This window comes from Lagopus muta, chromosome 5 (assembly GCF_023343835.1).
Source record: "Lagopus muta isolate bLagMut1 chromosome 5, bLagMut1 primary, whole genome shotgun sequence".
Classification (NCBI taxonomy): domain Eukaryota; kingdom Metazoa; phylum Chordata; class Aves; order Galliformes; family Phasianidae; genus Lagopus; species Lagopus muta.
The window spans coordinates 39,744,398-39,760,765 of NC_064437.1; the positions used below are offsets into that span (position 1 = coordinate 39,744,398).

Genomic DNA, 16,368 nt, shown 5'->3' on the forward strand with positions numbered 1-16,368 from the left:
AAGATGTCGTATTAGGGTTTTCTTCAAAGATGAAAACATCCATCTTTTAAACACAGTTTGTGAATAAGATTATTTCAATCCAAAGAATTCAATCTGAGTAGCTTATTTTGTTTATTTTTTTTTTCACCAAAATAAAATTGGAGAAAATACCTAATTTTTGGTTAAAACACTTTTAACTTCAGTTAGGCAGTTTTTACAAAAACACGGCCAAATAGAAAGTTATATAAAACAAACATAGAAATATATTTTAGAAATTAGTTTCTGAAATCATTATTTACATAAATATATATATATTATTCTGGATTTCCTTTTTGTCCTTGTTTTCTGTTGTGAATGAAATAGCTTGACAAGCTCATATTCTTTTGTATGACTGAACCGCGTGATTTTAAATACAAGACAGTGTACCATTTTTTCTTGCACATTGCTCTTTGCCTAATTGAATGTAACATTGTTTTTCAGTGGCACTTGCTCTCAGAATTCAAAAAGATATTTTCTCTTAACAGTGCCTCACATTTAGATGGCTATTAGATTATTATGTCACCTTGGAAATTTCTGTGTTTCTCTGTAAAAGAAAGAAAAATTAATGTTTTTGTAACTGGCAAATAAGGTGATCTTTTAAAGTAAGTTCTTAAAGCAAGTTCTCACAGAGGTTAAAAAGAGTTGTATTTATCTGCAAAGTAATTAAGAAAAATAAGAATACCTCCATTATTAAGAAAAGTTTGCTTAGTGTATGAGTCAATTATTATTAGCCAGTACTAGAGAGAGCTTTTCAAGTTGAGCTACGTTAAATAATTTTATGATGACTTTATAAACCATAGTAACATCACCGATCACTGTGTAAGAAATGACATTGCTGGGAAAGTAAATACATAGTTATGCCTCAGCAGCTGCTAAATGTCTCTGTACTAAGACCAACAATCTCCATATCTTGGAGTTCACATAGTTAAGCCTGTGTTGTCTGTGATGTAGAGAGGAAAATGTCCCTAATGTCACTTCCATCCTGTGCCATTAAAGAGGAGGCCTATGAAAACAGATTAAGCATGGTACTTAAATTGCAAAGGCATCACTGTGAAGTGTATTGACAGTGAAAATATCTTTTGGTCCACATTCAAGGACCAATATACCAGTTGACATGTACTTTTCTGTTTAGAAATCTTCTGCAGATTATCATGGTAGAATGACCTGTTTCAACTTAATTTGTAGTTGTTAAGTAAGCACTCTGAATATTATTTACTGAACACTGGCAAACTGGAGAACCAGAGCAATTTTTCCATTGATGTATCCAAAATTTTTAACTACGTTTCAGTTGGCATAAATTATGAGGAATTCACCAAGGTGCTTGGTGGTGATGTGGTATGCTCATGCAGTGGGGTTTGCTCTGCAGCAGCACCTGGGACCAATTGAGACCCAGCTTGATCTGATAGGGATGCTGTGAGGCAGCTGGCAAGGTGCCCCTTCATGGGAGCCTGGGCCATTTGTGCACATGACTCAACAGAGGTTGTTCCTAGAAGAAAGGAGCTCTCAGGAGGTGGTTCCTGGGGCTTGAGAGTCCAAGGAGAGGTGTGTAATTGGGGATTCCCATGGCAAGAGGCTTGGGGGAGCTGCCAAGGCAAAAGGGGAAAGTGAATGCAAGGTGAAGGACAGAAAATGCCTGGGAGAGGTGGCAGGAGGAGGCACCAGCTGCAGCCCACATCTCCTCAGGAACTAGTCCTGGGAATGGTGAGTCTCTTGATATTTCTTGGATGGAAAACTTCAATTTTACTTGGGGAAAAGACTGCCCTTTAGCCGCAAGTCTACATTTAAAGGGTAAAGCAGCCCAGTGCATCACTTGGTTGTAAGTGGTGGAGCTGCTCTTTTAAGAGTGCTAGGAATTTTATTAATGCAGAAGATAATTTTTACCTGCTGTTAATTATTTAAAAAGCACTGATGGAAAGAACAAAAAAGATTGAGTGCAGTAGGGGAGTTAAAGATTTCCCTGGGAAGACTTTAATATTTTATGCTGAGATTTGTTTTTATGAGCCAACTTACAGTCACAGCAGGTATTAACTAAAATGTCCTGAGAAAGGACTGAGATTTCCTCCTGTTCCCCCTTGTCCTTGGAGCTGGTGCTTCTTGTTTGAAGTTACATTGAACAGCTGTGGAAGTACACAGTGCTGTTGGCTCTCTCCTTTTAGATGTGGGTTATGTTTCCCTCTGGTCACCATGGCTGTGGGTTCAGCCTCTGGGATCGGAGTTGACCTCCACAATTTATCTCTTAGTTTCCAGTTTACACTGTGGGTTTGCAGGAACAGGGGTGGCTTGTTTCAGGCTTGCTGATGTAGGCCTCAAGGCAATTGGAAGCCAGTGTTGCTGTTACAACCGGGAGCCTACCAGAGAAGCCTGTGTGTGGGGAGCCCTCTGACCATGCTGCAGAGAGGTCACTTGTGGAGTTAGCCTGGACCTGGCCTGGAAGCCAATTCTTGCCATACAGATGTGAAAGGAAACCTCCCTCTTTTGGGCTGGCTGATTTAATTGTGTCTGCAACCTGTGATACTGCAGGGCACCTGGGCACAGATGGGTGCACATTCAAACTGCTGTTTGCCTGAGGCAGTTGCTGGCCAGTGATTTCTCCTGCATGGGGCCATTTGGCTGAGGGTCTTGATGTGTGGCAGCCAATTGTCTGAGGTGGCCATTTGCAAAGGCCAGGCTATTCTTGCATTGATAACAGTTTCATAGACTATCATGCCTTTGTTGAACTACTGAGCAGAAGTGCAGTATGAAGAGGAAGGCTGAAGAGGCAGCTGGAGTAGCTGGCACAGTCTGCCTGACGGAGAGAAATAATGGGAGATCTTGAAGGGAAAAAATTCCCTCTAAAATGTACCTTTAAGTCCAGGGTATGATGTAGCTAGGCCCCCCAAAATATAAGAAATGTCAAACTGTTGTTTCTTTTATTTTTATTTAAGGGAAGGAAATGAACTGCTCTGAAGCGGTTTTCCAACCTGCTTGTACTTAATTTGACAAGGTAGACTTGAATCAAGATAATTTCCAGTGTGAGAAAGAATTGAGGACTATCTCATAATAGTAAAATCATTACCAACTTTTAAGAAGAGTAAAGTGATTTAGAATAAAAGACATAAAGTTAAACACAGTTCAAGAGTAAACACTGAAATACGTTTTGGAAGCACTGATTTCTACAACTAAATCACATATTTCTTGGTATCTGAAGATAAACGGGGGTTCTGTTGAATAGAGATATGGTTGTCATTTGCTTATGGGTTAATCTAAATTTCAATCACCTGCAGAAATAAGTTATAAATCAATATCTGTGCAGCCTCATTTTTTGATCTTTTAAAAACCTTGGGCCAGGCAGCGTTAAAACCCTTTGAATGCACATGGAGGGAAGAGATCACTGAGGAGGGTAGAGAGAATAAAGTATGAGGCTTCAGTAAATAAGACAGAGGGAGAAGGAATAAAGGCACATGTCCATAAGGCAAATTAATCAACAAGAAGTTGAGAATGGATAGCAGTATAAGAAGAAAGATACTATCAAATAGGAAATCACTGAAGTAAAAAGTCAGCTAAGGAATGGTGCTGAGCCATTACTAAGGAATGGTAGCTATGTCACATGTGAGTCAGTCTGCCTTGTGGTGGGTGGGAGAGTTGAATGCAGGTGCTCCCAAGAAGGCAACTACAATTGCCTGCCATGCTGTCTTCACTTCTTTGCTCAGCACAATATTGATTTGTTGCAGTACTTGCCTCTGTTATCTAGGATTGAGATGTGTTCACTCAACTAGTCCAGCTTTGCTTGTATGTGGAACTGCTTTTGAAGACTTCTAGACTGCTGCAAAACACGATGGTGATTGGCTACCAGTTATTCTACATCACTGGTTTGGAGAGTATGACATACAGGTGTGTCTGACACACAGCCTAAGTGCTTTTGCTATACTTACTATTGTGAGCAACCTAAAAAATAACTGATCTGTTTGGACAGTGTGAAATTCTTATCCTTGTCTGGTGTAAGGCTTATTTTGTAAACATAAATAGTATCTCAGAGCTATTCATGGTGCAAAGGCTGCCTCCCAACCTTTTTCCAAGAGAGAGAGATAGCAAGAATCCCATTGGTACAGGAGAAAATGATGCTCTTCTGCCCTCTGGGAAATCCTTCAGTGTTCTCAGCTGGCAATGGACTTCTGCAGCTGTGACTGGGACCTGCCTCTTCCATCTCTAAGGAAGAAATATGAAAGCCTGTCTGCAAGAGCCCTGTTATGTCATGGCCTGAAATGGTGATTGAGCACCTGGTGAAGGGGGTGGCTGGCCCCAGGGAGCACAGGTGCAAGCTATTCACCTGGGCTTCCCACATGACTTGAGGGAACTCACTGGGTCTAACCTTCCAAGGGAGATCGGTTGAAGCCTGCTTACTGAGAAGGTGTGTTCTGTAGCTAGAGACCCTAAAGTCAGTTGGGTGAGTCAACTTTTTAAATATATGATTGTTGATAATCTTAAGAACACTTTGCCTGGCATTGCAAATAGCCTATCAGAAACAATTGCATCGTTTCCAAGGACCAACACTTTATTCAGAAAGTAAGTAAGGTTAGCTGAGGGGAAGAAGGAAAAAAAAAAGGCAAGTAAAGTCATCAGGTAGGAAAAAAAACTCATCTTACTCTTTCAGACACATGATTTTCTCTAATACCCAGGCAGCTTTATCTGAGCCTATGTGACATTTTTGGAAAAATCTCCTGAATAAGCTACTGTTTTTGAGTGTTTGGGTAGTTTATCTCCAGAGTTACCTAACTTTGTGGATGCTTCTGGGAGGGAGAAAAAAATCCTTTCAGATCACAACAGCAGTAGTTATACAGTTATAATTTTGTTTATGTAGTAATTGCAAATGCTATATTGAAACGAGGTGTTTCTTTCACTACAATAAGCTCCAAAGCCAACTTCTGTTATCCAGATTTATAACAGTGTTAGTTCTATACTACTGGTGCGCAACCATGTGGAAAAAAAAGAAGTAGAACAATAAGAATTGGGTGATTATTGGCTGGTTTGAGACAACCTTGGTCTCAGCTTGAAACAAAGAGTGCCTTCTTTTGTACTTCAGTGTTTTCAGATATCTATGCAGGTTACTGTTGTCATCTTTTCTAATTTTACTGTCTAAAGAATCGTGAAAGGGTTTAAAGAATGCTGCATTACATTTTTCCTAGCTTCACACACATATATATTCATATATATTTGTGTGTGTGTGCGTGTAAAAAAAAAAAAAAAAAGGTGTGAGGTTTTTTCCCCCTATATTCTGCAGCACAAAGTAATTCAAGGAATTTGGGAGGCTGAGTGCAGTCATAAGGTAGCTTTTCTCATGTCTGCATATCTATTTGATATAGAGGTTAGACCAACACGAATTCTAAACCTATCATCTTTCTTGTGCCCCAAGAAATTAGTGGAGATTTAAGACTTCCAAATAAAATTACTGTGTATGTGAAAAGTGAGTAGTAGCTATTTTTCTCTTTCTTTTGCACATCTTTGTGTAATTTACTGATTTATTTCTTGTTTTTGCTCCTTGCTTTTACATGGCTTATTTTTCTACCCACAGCAGTAAGTAGCTATAATGCTACTATCGGTTATTTTTTTGCACATGGAATACTTTCTCTTAAGATGAAAGCACGCTTCAGTTATCTATCAAAGGAGCATATGATGCTATCCCCATTGTGTAGTGGAAATCATCTATTTCAATATCTTCTTCCATGTTTACCAGGGCTTGGTTAAATTACACTGAAATTAGGTTATTCCTAGGCAGTCTGAAACTTCAGCATCAGAATAATGAGACATGAAGTGAGGATCACAGAATGGTTTAGAGTGGAAGGGACTTTAAAGATCACCTAGTTCCAACCACCCACCAGATGAGGCTGCCCAGGGCCCCCCCCAGCCAGGCCTTGAGTGCCTCAAGGGATGGGACATGCACACATTCTCTTGGCACCCTATGCCAGTGCCTCGCTGCCACTGAGTAAAGAATTTCCTCCTGGTATCTAATCTGAATCTTCCCTCTCTTAGTTTTAAACCCTTTCCCCTTGTCCTAGAACTTTCAGACTATGTAAAAGGTTGATCTTCCTCGTGTTAATAAGCTCCCTTTTAGAACTGCAAGTCTGAAATTAGGTCTCCCTGAAGCCTTCTCCTCTGCAGGCTAAATGAGCCAGGCTGCTTCAGCCTTTCTATGTAGAGGAGAGGCTTCAGCTCCCCAGTCATCTTCGTGGCCTTCCTCTGAACCCACTCCAACAGCTCCTTTTTTGGGCTGGGAGCCCCAGTCCTAGATACAATACACTAAATGAGGCCTCAAGAGAGTGGAGTAGGGGAGGACAGTCTGCTCTCTCTCCTTGCTACCCACCCCTCTTTTGATGCAATACAGGACGCAGTTGGCCTTCTGGGCTGCAAGAGTACACTGCTCTCTCATATCCAGCTTTTCATCCACCAGGACCCTGAAGTTCTTCTGCACAGGGCTGCCCTCAAAGGGTTCTTCTCCCAGTCTGTGCACATATTTGGGATTGCTCTGTCTCAAGTGCATCACCTTGTTCTTGGCCTTATTGAACTTCATGTAGGTCTACTCAAACTTGTAAGTGGGAAAAGGAATTGGCATACAAGCTGTTCATCTCTAATGTCTAGAAATGGAATAACTTCTATTTCTTCTTTATAAAAGTTTTCTTTTAGAAAACTAATCATATAGAGAATCAGTGGTAAAAAATTTTCAGTTTATAATACTAAAAATAAGGTCAAGAAAAGATCACTTCCAACCCTTAGAAAAGCCTTTTTCCTTTAGCGTGAATTCTCTGTGATACATAAGAGCAAATATTTAGTCTTGTATATGTTTGTATACATTTCTGGTTTGCCAGAAAAGAACAAGAGAAGAGCAAAACATCTAAGTGAACTCTAGAATTTATTTTATCACAAAATCAGCTACGTGTGGAATAGCTCCTGTTTAAATTCTGTTTCTTGCCATATGCTAGGTCTCTAAATGTCTTTCTTGATTCTGCACAATCTTGAAAACTGTATTTTCTACCCAGCACTTAAGCACACACTTAAATCTAAGCAATTATACGCTTTTGTTGAGGTCTATGAGGAATATTCATTAACTTCGAGAAATGACAGATGTGCTTTTTTAGTTCAAGGATAGAATATTTGTAACTATGCAGGATCAAGTCTTTGTCTCATTTTGTGCTTTTTCTTTTTTGAATTTAGCCATTATAGTGTAGACTTTGATAATCTCTCATGGGACTCTAGGATTAAAACCAAAAAGATTATTTTCCTTTCTAGAGAAAAGGTGATGCTTTCCCCCATGTATTGTTACACTAACTTTCCAGGAAGAGGTGGACGTCAAGTTATTAGTCTGTAGCTTAATGTCTGCTTGCCACCACTGTTTTTTTTTAATGCATTCTAGTCTGTGCTTTTTGACCATGCTTTAGATGCAATTGTTTCTTGGTGACTGTGTGACATTGCAGTTGAAGCCTCACTCATGCTTTGTAGACAAACGCTTATTTCTTTTCAAAGCTCCTGTTCTAAAAATTATAGGTGTATTATTGTACTAGATGTGAGAGGACTATCCATTATCTAAATTAGATGGCAGACTGCTGATGTGCCTAGTAGTATAATGATATCTCAGTATGGCAAAATATGGCACAGACAAGAAACGTCATATTAATGTAGTCACATAATTTCTGGTGATAGGCAAGCCCTGTGAAGAGTATAGTGGAGTGGGATGAAGCAAGGACTGGTCTTCCCATTTCACATTCTGAGATGCTGGAAAAATAAGCCCAGTGCAACAAAGAATGTCAGTTGTAGATCAGAGAATGGAAGAGAGAATTGTGAGTCACAGGTTATCATCTTAGCCACTGCCTTTATTTTTGCACTGGAGAGTATATATGTCTTCTGCCACACACCCGGAGTGAGTTTTTGCACCCACCTGACCACATCTTTCTGAACTTAAATGAGCCACTGCACTTAGCGGGGCTTCACAAAGCTGCAGGTAGGTTGAATTACTAAAGAATTGCATCTGGAAAAGTTTGGTCAGAAATGACTTTGGATTTCTTATAGAATAGCGCAAAAGGTAAACTGTCTCTACAAAGTGGCTCAGCGTTTCTCTGGTTAAGTTGTTAAGAGAAGGCAGTTTTTATTGCTGACTCTGGAGATGGCCTGATTCTCCTGCTGTTTAATAACAAGTGGACATGAAGAAAATCTAGTGACATGAGTCAAATATCTGCTAATAGTGTTCCACTGCATTTGACAAATGTTCTTAGGAAACAAAGCAAGCATGTATTTTGAGGTTGAGATCACACAATTACTTTGGGATTGTCAGAATGGACTTCACATTAGTTGTCTGTGCACATCATATCTGTTTCATAGATTACAATGTCAGTGTTCTGTAATTCTGATTCTTATCAGTAAAAAGAGACTAATAAGAGTAAGTGATCCCTGTATTGCTTTACGAAAGGGACTTCAGAAATTTTATAAGGTGTTAGAGGCTGAGATTTGGAAAAGATCTTGAATCAGAAGTTCAGAGGCTTCTTCAGCCCCTGTAATAAGCACATGTTATTTCAGGTAGGAGGAAATAAACTGGAGGAAAAGGAGAAAAGAGATCAGAGCATGTTGTGAGCTGTCTTCAATCAGTGCTTGTTCAGATAACCATTTCAGTTAATATAGGTACATCAGCCAAAGACCACTGGAGCTAGCAAAAGGATTCAGACCCCTGTGGCTTCAGGCTTATATTTGGAAATGGGAAATTTAGTCTTTACAATCAGTTGTTTTTCCTTTCAACTTCTGTTGAATTCAGGATGATTTATGATTATTTGACAGAAATATTTTAAAGCAATTCTAAGAAGAAAAACTGAGATGTGACTAATGTCTCAGCATGTGCTTAACTTAGCATATGGTTTATGTTTCCTTTGGGTTTCTTTATTAGCCCGTAAAGGAAGATACTGGTAATTCTGTGGATACACATTTCAGGAGGTTTAAATTCAGTCTTTTTTGAAGTCAAAGTACAGAATACTTCATTTAGTAGTGTTTTCCTAAAAAGATGGTAAGACTGCTTTGTTTGTTTTTTTTTCTTCAAGTCACTGAAAACTGAAATAGACTGTGGTGTGAGCCAAACTATAAAACATGTATGGACGTTTATTGATAGCAGTCTCTGTGCTCTATTCAGTCACAAAGATAATGGAAGTGCTTCACAATATAACCCGAATTTTTTTTCTGACCCTTTGCCATTTAGGAATTGCCCAGCCTCTGTGGTAGATGTTCATTTATCTTTCCCATTCCTCTGTAGGTTTTATATTACCTTTTTTTTTCTTTTCTTTTTTTTTTGCTATATAACATAGTACCCTTTATGTGTATAATAGAGATTTTTGACAGTTTCATATATATTGAAATCTTTCTGTGGGGAAATGATTTAGTATAATGGATTTTATGTTGTTAGGATAAAAATCGAGCATATACTTCTGCTCTGTTTTGAAACCAGACCCATGAAAAGAATTCTCCCAAAAATGTCAAAAACTCATTTTGGAAGTTCTATATTTTCTTACTTCTTTAATTTTGAACACAAATTTTTCACTGTAAGAGGGAACTAAAGAATTCTATTACTTCCAGCATCTTTTTAGAGGTTGACATTTAACTCTTACTCTTAACTATTAGGAGTTGTGTGATGTTCCAGTTAGGAACAGAATATAGGAGAGGGAAACTCCAAGGTGGGTGAATGTGTTGTTACCCAAGGCTGTGCTGTGGAGGGCTGTTGTTGTTATGAGCTTGTTGTTTATTGAGAACACCACAATCATTTTGTTATGCCTGTGTGGGTTCAAGCTGACCTTGCTGCAAACACATGTAGATATAAGTTGTTTGTTTTGGTTGTGGGTTTTTTTTTTTTTGTGCCCCCCTTCCAAATAGTTCCACTCTTTGCTCTTGCATTCTCTATTGCATGCAATGAAGAAAGGATCCAGAAGGAAAAGTAAGACTCCTCCAGAGTTTGTCCAGGATAGTGCAAAATGGGGAAAAAGAGCTGGATTTTGTCACAATGCTTTTACCACTTACTGTGCTCTGGGTCTGTCAGAGATCTAAACTGTCTGACTGATCTTGCTGGTTATGCATTGCTAGAATAAATGAAAATTCTTGTTGTGCTTCACATACAAAACCTTGGAAAGATCAGGGAAAATGCGAGCTATTTCAGCAAGGAAATGGCAGGGTAAATTGAATGAAAAGTCAGAATTTATTTCCTTTTTTTTTTTTTTTTTTTTTCCCAGTTTTTCCACTGGTCACTATGGAGGGAAGCAGTTGTGTGAATTGAATTGGCCACTAAAACAAATTTTTAGTTTGCTTGCTTTTTACTATCTGCCTCCACAAATGTAGCTGTTAATTCTGTGCTTGAGGCCCTTTGGTTTTCTTTTAGCTATAACAAATGGTATTTTCAGTATTTGTTTGTACTTTTACCACACAGCTGCTTTATTTCTGATAGAGAAATTTTGGAAGCCTATTTAGTTCTTTCCAGGCATCTTCTGCCATGAAATAACTGAAATGCCTATTGTGAAGCAGTAAGGATGCATGACTGAGGATCTGTGAAAGGACAGGACCCTGAGGAACACTAGGACACAGTTATGCCTTGTTGACCTGATGGAGAGCATTAGTTCTGTCCTTCTGCTTGACTATGTGCTAACAGCAAAAAACCTGAAGTGTATTCTTAGCAGCAGTATGATACAAATGCTGCAGTGAGGTAAAGTTGGAACAGAAACAAACGGAATGAAGGTGGTGTTCAGCTGAAGCTTTTGAAGTATGTATGTAGCACTTGAGTAACTGTTTGCAGGAATATATGTTGTTGGGTGTTTAAAATGATATGCTTCCCTCCCGCTCCATGTACCAGCTCTGGCTCTGCAGCCATGCACTGGGAGTAGTGTCCCTCTGCCAGACAGGGACTGATGGAATGCTGCACAGCAGTGATTCAGAAGAGGGACAGAAGCACTCAGCAGTCCACACCTATAGGCATCATTGTGTAACAGAGGTGAGTTTAAAACTAGGTCATCTCCTTCCGTCTGATTTAATCTTCTTTGTCTTCTAAACTGCGCTCACAGTCACTGTATGACAGAGCGTAGTAATTAGGTGGTAGGTGGATTTAACTTGGGGTAAGGACTAGAACCATTTGAGAGCTGAATTCTTCTTTATAAATCACAGCCTTAAGAACTGATAGCAATATTCCTCAGTGGAGTGATAAGATGTGGAAACAGAAACAAAAAATCCTGGATCATGGCACAGATTACTCAGTGGTGATGGACATCTTGAAGCAGACCTTAACACCAACTTCCCCAACCAAAAAAAGCCATAGCATGAACAATGTGAGTGATAATAAAATATGGTATAAAGTTACTTTTGGCTGCTGAGGTGCCCTAAATGTTTTATTTATGTTAGTGCTTTGTAGGTAACAGTGTAGATGTGCCAGAAAATATTTTGAAGGGGTGCCAGATTGCCATGTTACCTTTGGGTTTGTATTTTTCTTGTTAAAGTTTGTGTAGCTGAATACCCCAGTGTTGTCAGTGCTTAAACAAACTTGATTCTGTATGGAGATCTAGTTGCATATCTCTTTGCAGTACCAGGCCTTCAATACCTGTCAGCTTTTCATGCACTGACTCTCCTTTCAGTGCTTCACAGAGTAAGGTATCCTGTGGTGAATTTTAACCTCTTTGCTCTTTGGCTCCTAGTTATTGGAAGTAAAAGGGAAAAGAGATTTTGCCTATTGAGATAAAAAAGAGATAAGGATAGCATGAGAGAATGGAGAAAAACAGAAAAGGCATTTCAGGAAGCAGAAACACTGTACATGGTCAGACTTACCACTTTAAAGAAAAAAACCGCCTGTAAAACATTAAGTATTTTGTGATCAGATTTAGAACTGGGAGGGATAAGATAATGTGATAAAGGAAAAAAGGAAAAATCAGCCATTGGAGTATGAAGAAGAACTATCAAATATTAATTCACTGATGGTCTGAAGTGTGAATCTAGTCTTATTTTCTGTCATCAGAACAAAAATGGTTTTGATGCTGGTTATTTTGGTATGATAAAGGAACAAGCTTAATGGAAAGATGGAGATCTCTCTCCTTTCTCTTTTTTTCCCTTCCTGAAATACTGATATATCAATACCAGTAAAAAACCACACTTCTGGATTTTTCCTGGGTTCCTCTGTGTACTACAACCTAAGTAGTTACTTGCCCTGTGTGGAATTATAGTAAATTGTGACACTGTGCAAACATTTAAATCTTGAATTTTGTTGCAATACATGAACAACCTAGAGATTATACAGTGAGAAAAACAGTAAGTGGTCTTGGGCTTGGAAATACTCCCAAGGAATGCCGCGTCGGTTGCTTCTGCTAAGGAAACCTCCAGAAGGTGGGGTGTACACCTTGTCAGTGATGAGGATTTAGGATTCTACCTGTAAGAGTCAATCTGTATCAGAGAATCTGATCTAAAACTTGTCAAACTTGTTTGTAATGGCAAAAGAATTCCATTTCATGTGGTTGACTTTTCATTACTTCTGTGTCACAAGAATAGTTCACTTCAAATCTCCTATGTTACTGAGCCGAATTAAATCAGCTGAGTTACAATATGATGTAGTATTTACTCTCTGTTTGTTACATGGATCCAAACTGCTGCTGTCTTTTATCTTTTGAAGGAGCTTAAAGTGAAAAAGTAACTGAATGTGCTTTTTGATAATGACAGAGAAGAAATTCATGCTGCATGACAACAGAAAGCAATCACAGGAAAGAGCAAATTCTCCCTAATCACAGAAACTGGAAGAAAAATAAAAAGGGGGGGAATGTTTTCAGTAAAGGGAGAATCATGCAGAATCACAGAATTGTAGGGGTTGGAAAGGACTTTGGGTGATGATCTAGTCCAACCTCTTGACAAAGCATGTTCCCTAGAGCTGGTTGCTCAGGAAAGCATCCAGGTGGGCTTTGAATATCTCCAGAGAAGGGGACTGCACAACCTCTCTGGGCAGTGCGTTTCCCCTAAAGAGGATTGGTGCATGAAGTAGGTTGAAGGGGCCCAGGTTTATTATGTAAGCAGCTGCTGGACATGGAATACTAAATTCTAGATTTCTGTCAGGCTAAGGTACAATGGGCTGAACTTGTTATTTAATTGTTTTCAGTTACAGAACGGGCAAAATTGCCTAACTTCATTGGTAAACTTCAATAATGGTAATGGTATCTTGGAAAGCTGCATGAGCTCTTATGGATTTTTAGGAGCGTGTCAGATGAGCACCTGGTGATGTAGACTTATTTGATCCTCTATTAGTGATGGAGTCTCAAGAAGTCATTTGGAGCCATGTTCCTGTGATTTAGATTGCTTGCAATCCAAAAAGTGGAAAAGTATGAGTAATGTGAAACACAAATCTGATTTTTGGAGAGGCTACGACTTTAATGCTCTCTTTCGTCTTCTGTTTTTTTTCAGAGCCCGTGGCTGCTTCTAATGAGAATTCTACTAATTTTGTAGAAGAAATTAACCTACATTAGGGCCAAAGTTGATGATGTTCTGTTTAGTCCCTCCTTAATCCCTTGGTGTTTTTAGATGTGAGAGAACTTTTTAAATTGGCAGAAAGTTTTTAGTGTCTTGAGCCTCATCTCTTCTCCCTCCAAACTGATGAAGGAACAAAAGACAACCTTATACAGGTTCCACACCCAAACAAAATTTATCATAGTTCGACTGACAGGTGTATGCCAAGAAAGTCTTTCTATTCTTTTCATTCAGAAATTGTTTACTGTTTAGTGGTTCAGTAATTAACTGTGAAAAGTCACGAGAATATTGTTTTCTGATTCAAAAATTGGGTGCTCTGGCCCACTTGTGCCCTGAAGGATAGTAGGAACCTGAATTCTAAGGAGGTATCTGTGACTTTCAAGACAAGATACTTTTAAACTTAATGTCAAGGTATTAAAAGTTCCCTGCATTGGACTTCTGATATATCTATATCTATCTATATATATAAGTCCACCTTTATTCTCATGACTTTTGTCTAAAATTTGTCCTTCTAGTCTTTACAAGAACATTATCCCACTTACCTGAAAAAACAGAACCTGTCTTATGAGATTTTCATGCATAACTTGAAGCAATTTACATAGAAATGTCAAGGTAAAGCTTGCAATTGCTTTACCTTGGGGGCTCACATATGGTAAACAAGATACAATAGGAGTTGGGTTGTAAAATATGAACGTTTGTGAGCTCAAATAAGGATTTTTTCTGTCTCACTAGTACAAGTAAAAAGCTTCTTTTAAATTAATAATTTTATGAATTGTTATCTGCTGTGAAATGGAAGCTGTAATATGTGTTGAGAATTGAAGATAATGTATGTGATCTATTGTAAAGCAAATTAATATTATCAATCTGTTTATTTTTCCATGTAATTAAGCAGTGGTGATCAAAATTCAACAGTTTCCTTGGAGATTAAATATAGCTTTGGAAATAAACAGCGAGGACTGTTAGCCATAACAAATTGTTAAGAATCCAGAAAACACACTACATTGAGTCCTTCTCATTTTTCTCATGATTATTTTGTATACTGCTTTTTCTTTATTATTTTTTTAGAAGACTATTTAGCATGTATGAATATCAATTTGTCTTCTAGATAGGATATTTTGATAGTACACAGCAAAATAAATATTAAGGTTCAGGTTCCAGCTGTGGTCAGCCTTTGAGAACAACCATAATGACTGTTTCTGTCTCTGACACCTGAAGCCTCTGCTTCTCATTCTTTCCACCGTATGGATTTCAGTATTCACTTGTGATGCTTAGTCATGCTGTTCTTGCTCATGAAATTAGTCCTACTAGGTGATTAAAGGAAATCTACCTTGTGGTGTTTGCTGGATTAAATCTCGTACATTGCCTTCTGAGTGCCTGGTAAAAGAAACACACCAGTCCTTTCACTCTGCTTATGCACAGTGGGTGAGACGTTTCTGACATAATTAATTTTCTTTTTGAGAATTGACCTTAGATAGTTAATAATTCTTTCAGCTCAAACAATGGACAGCAAATACGTCTCAGCAGAAGCAGGTCACTCGGGTCTTTGCTTTAAGGGAGCTGCAATAGGATTTAGTAGATCTTCTTAAGACTCTGAGTTGAATTTGGCACTCACTGCGGTCTGAATTGCTATTGAGTTCTCCAATCCAAAACCAAGATGAAAGCTCTTATTTCTGTCTCACTTTTTTTTTTCTTACAATAGCACAATCAGAACTGATTTAGTTGAAACCAATGAAATTACATCTCAGAGAAAGGTGACTCAAATCTGAACTATTGATGATTCACATCTCCTTCATTCTACACTTTCCCACAGGAATATTTGTTTTGATTACGCATGCTCTAGGAGAAATTTTTTATGAAGACTTTTGAAATGGTGGAAATAAGTGAGACTTTGAAAATGCTTTCATAATATTTTACAGAAGTTTTAGTAGGCAGACATCCTTTGCTTCTTAATTTATTGTGTAGGTAGTAAGTGGACACACTTGGCAGCACTTGTACTAACCTTACTTTTAGATATACCCTTGTACAGCTGGAAACACTTCTAATAACCCAATAATAGCCAGAAAAGATCAACTGGATGGCTCTAGTACAAAAATGTAGAAGTATTGCTAGAATTAAAAGATGTGCTTTTTGCTTAAAAATGCTGAACTCATATATCCTGCTTATTTCTGCTGTGAGCAGACGAAGTTTTGTTTCTAAATGTTTGAGAAATTAAAGAGAAGCCTGTTGATCCACTCTGCTGCTTTAAAACTATTATTCAGCTAGAAGGTCAGAGTAAATCATTAAAGTCATGTCTAACGGTGCCCTCCATAACAAGCAGCCGAGCACTCTGCAAAGCCAGATGGGTGGATTGGAGAGTTTTTTTTCTCCTTGAATGAGTGTTTTGTTGTAATTTCTATTTCTGTGTATTCTGGTTGGAGATTGAGACAATGGAAACAGTCTATAATTTTCTCATTGAAAACCAGCTGACAAACCCAAACTTCTACTATCTTGATAAATTTTAACTTTTGCTGATCTTTTATGTATTAGTGGAACAGAATGCAGGTTTGGAAAAGATAGTGCATTGCTGGTGTCACAGGAGCAAGGGCAACGTGCGGCAAAATGAATTGTCTGTAGTAAAGTAAACTTCAGTTTCACATCAATGTTAAACTCCTTTGTGGCACATTTTCCAGCAGAGTAAGAAATAATGGGGGAGTGGGGCAGAAAGATAAACCTGCATTACAGATATTTTACATTCTGCTGCCCTGCTCCATGGTATTAGGGTGCCTAACAAGTGCTGTAAGCATTGCACAAAATGCAGTGCAATAAAACAGCAGGATTTGAGGGACAGAAGGAGAATCTTCCTTCTCTAGTGCATAATAGTGCTAAATT

General features: G+C 38.4%; 1 long non-coding RNA gene across 1 annotated transcript; it reads left to right on the plus strand.

Annotated features, from left to right (window-relative positions):
* Positions 1-1,377: 1,377 nt before the first annotated feature.
* On the plus strand, positions 1,378-16,046 carry LOC125694139 (uncharacterized). Its single transcript, XR_007377419.1, has 3 exons — positions 1,378-1,719; positions 10,862-10,999; positions 13,438-16,046. It is a non-coding gene; the product is annotated as an uncharacterized LOC125694139 (long non-coding RNA).
* Positions 16,047-16,368: the final 322 nt, after the last annotated feature.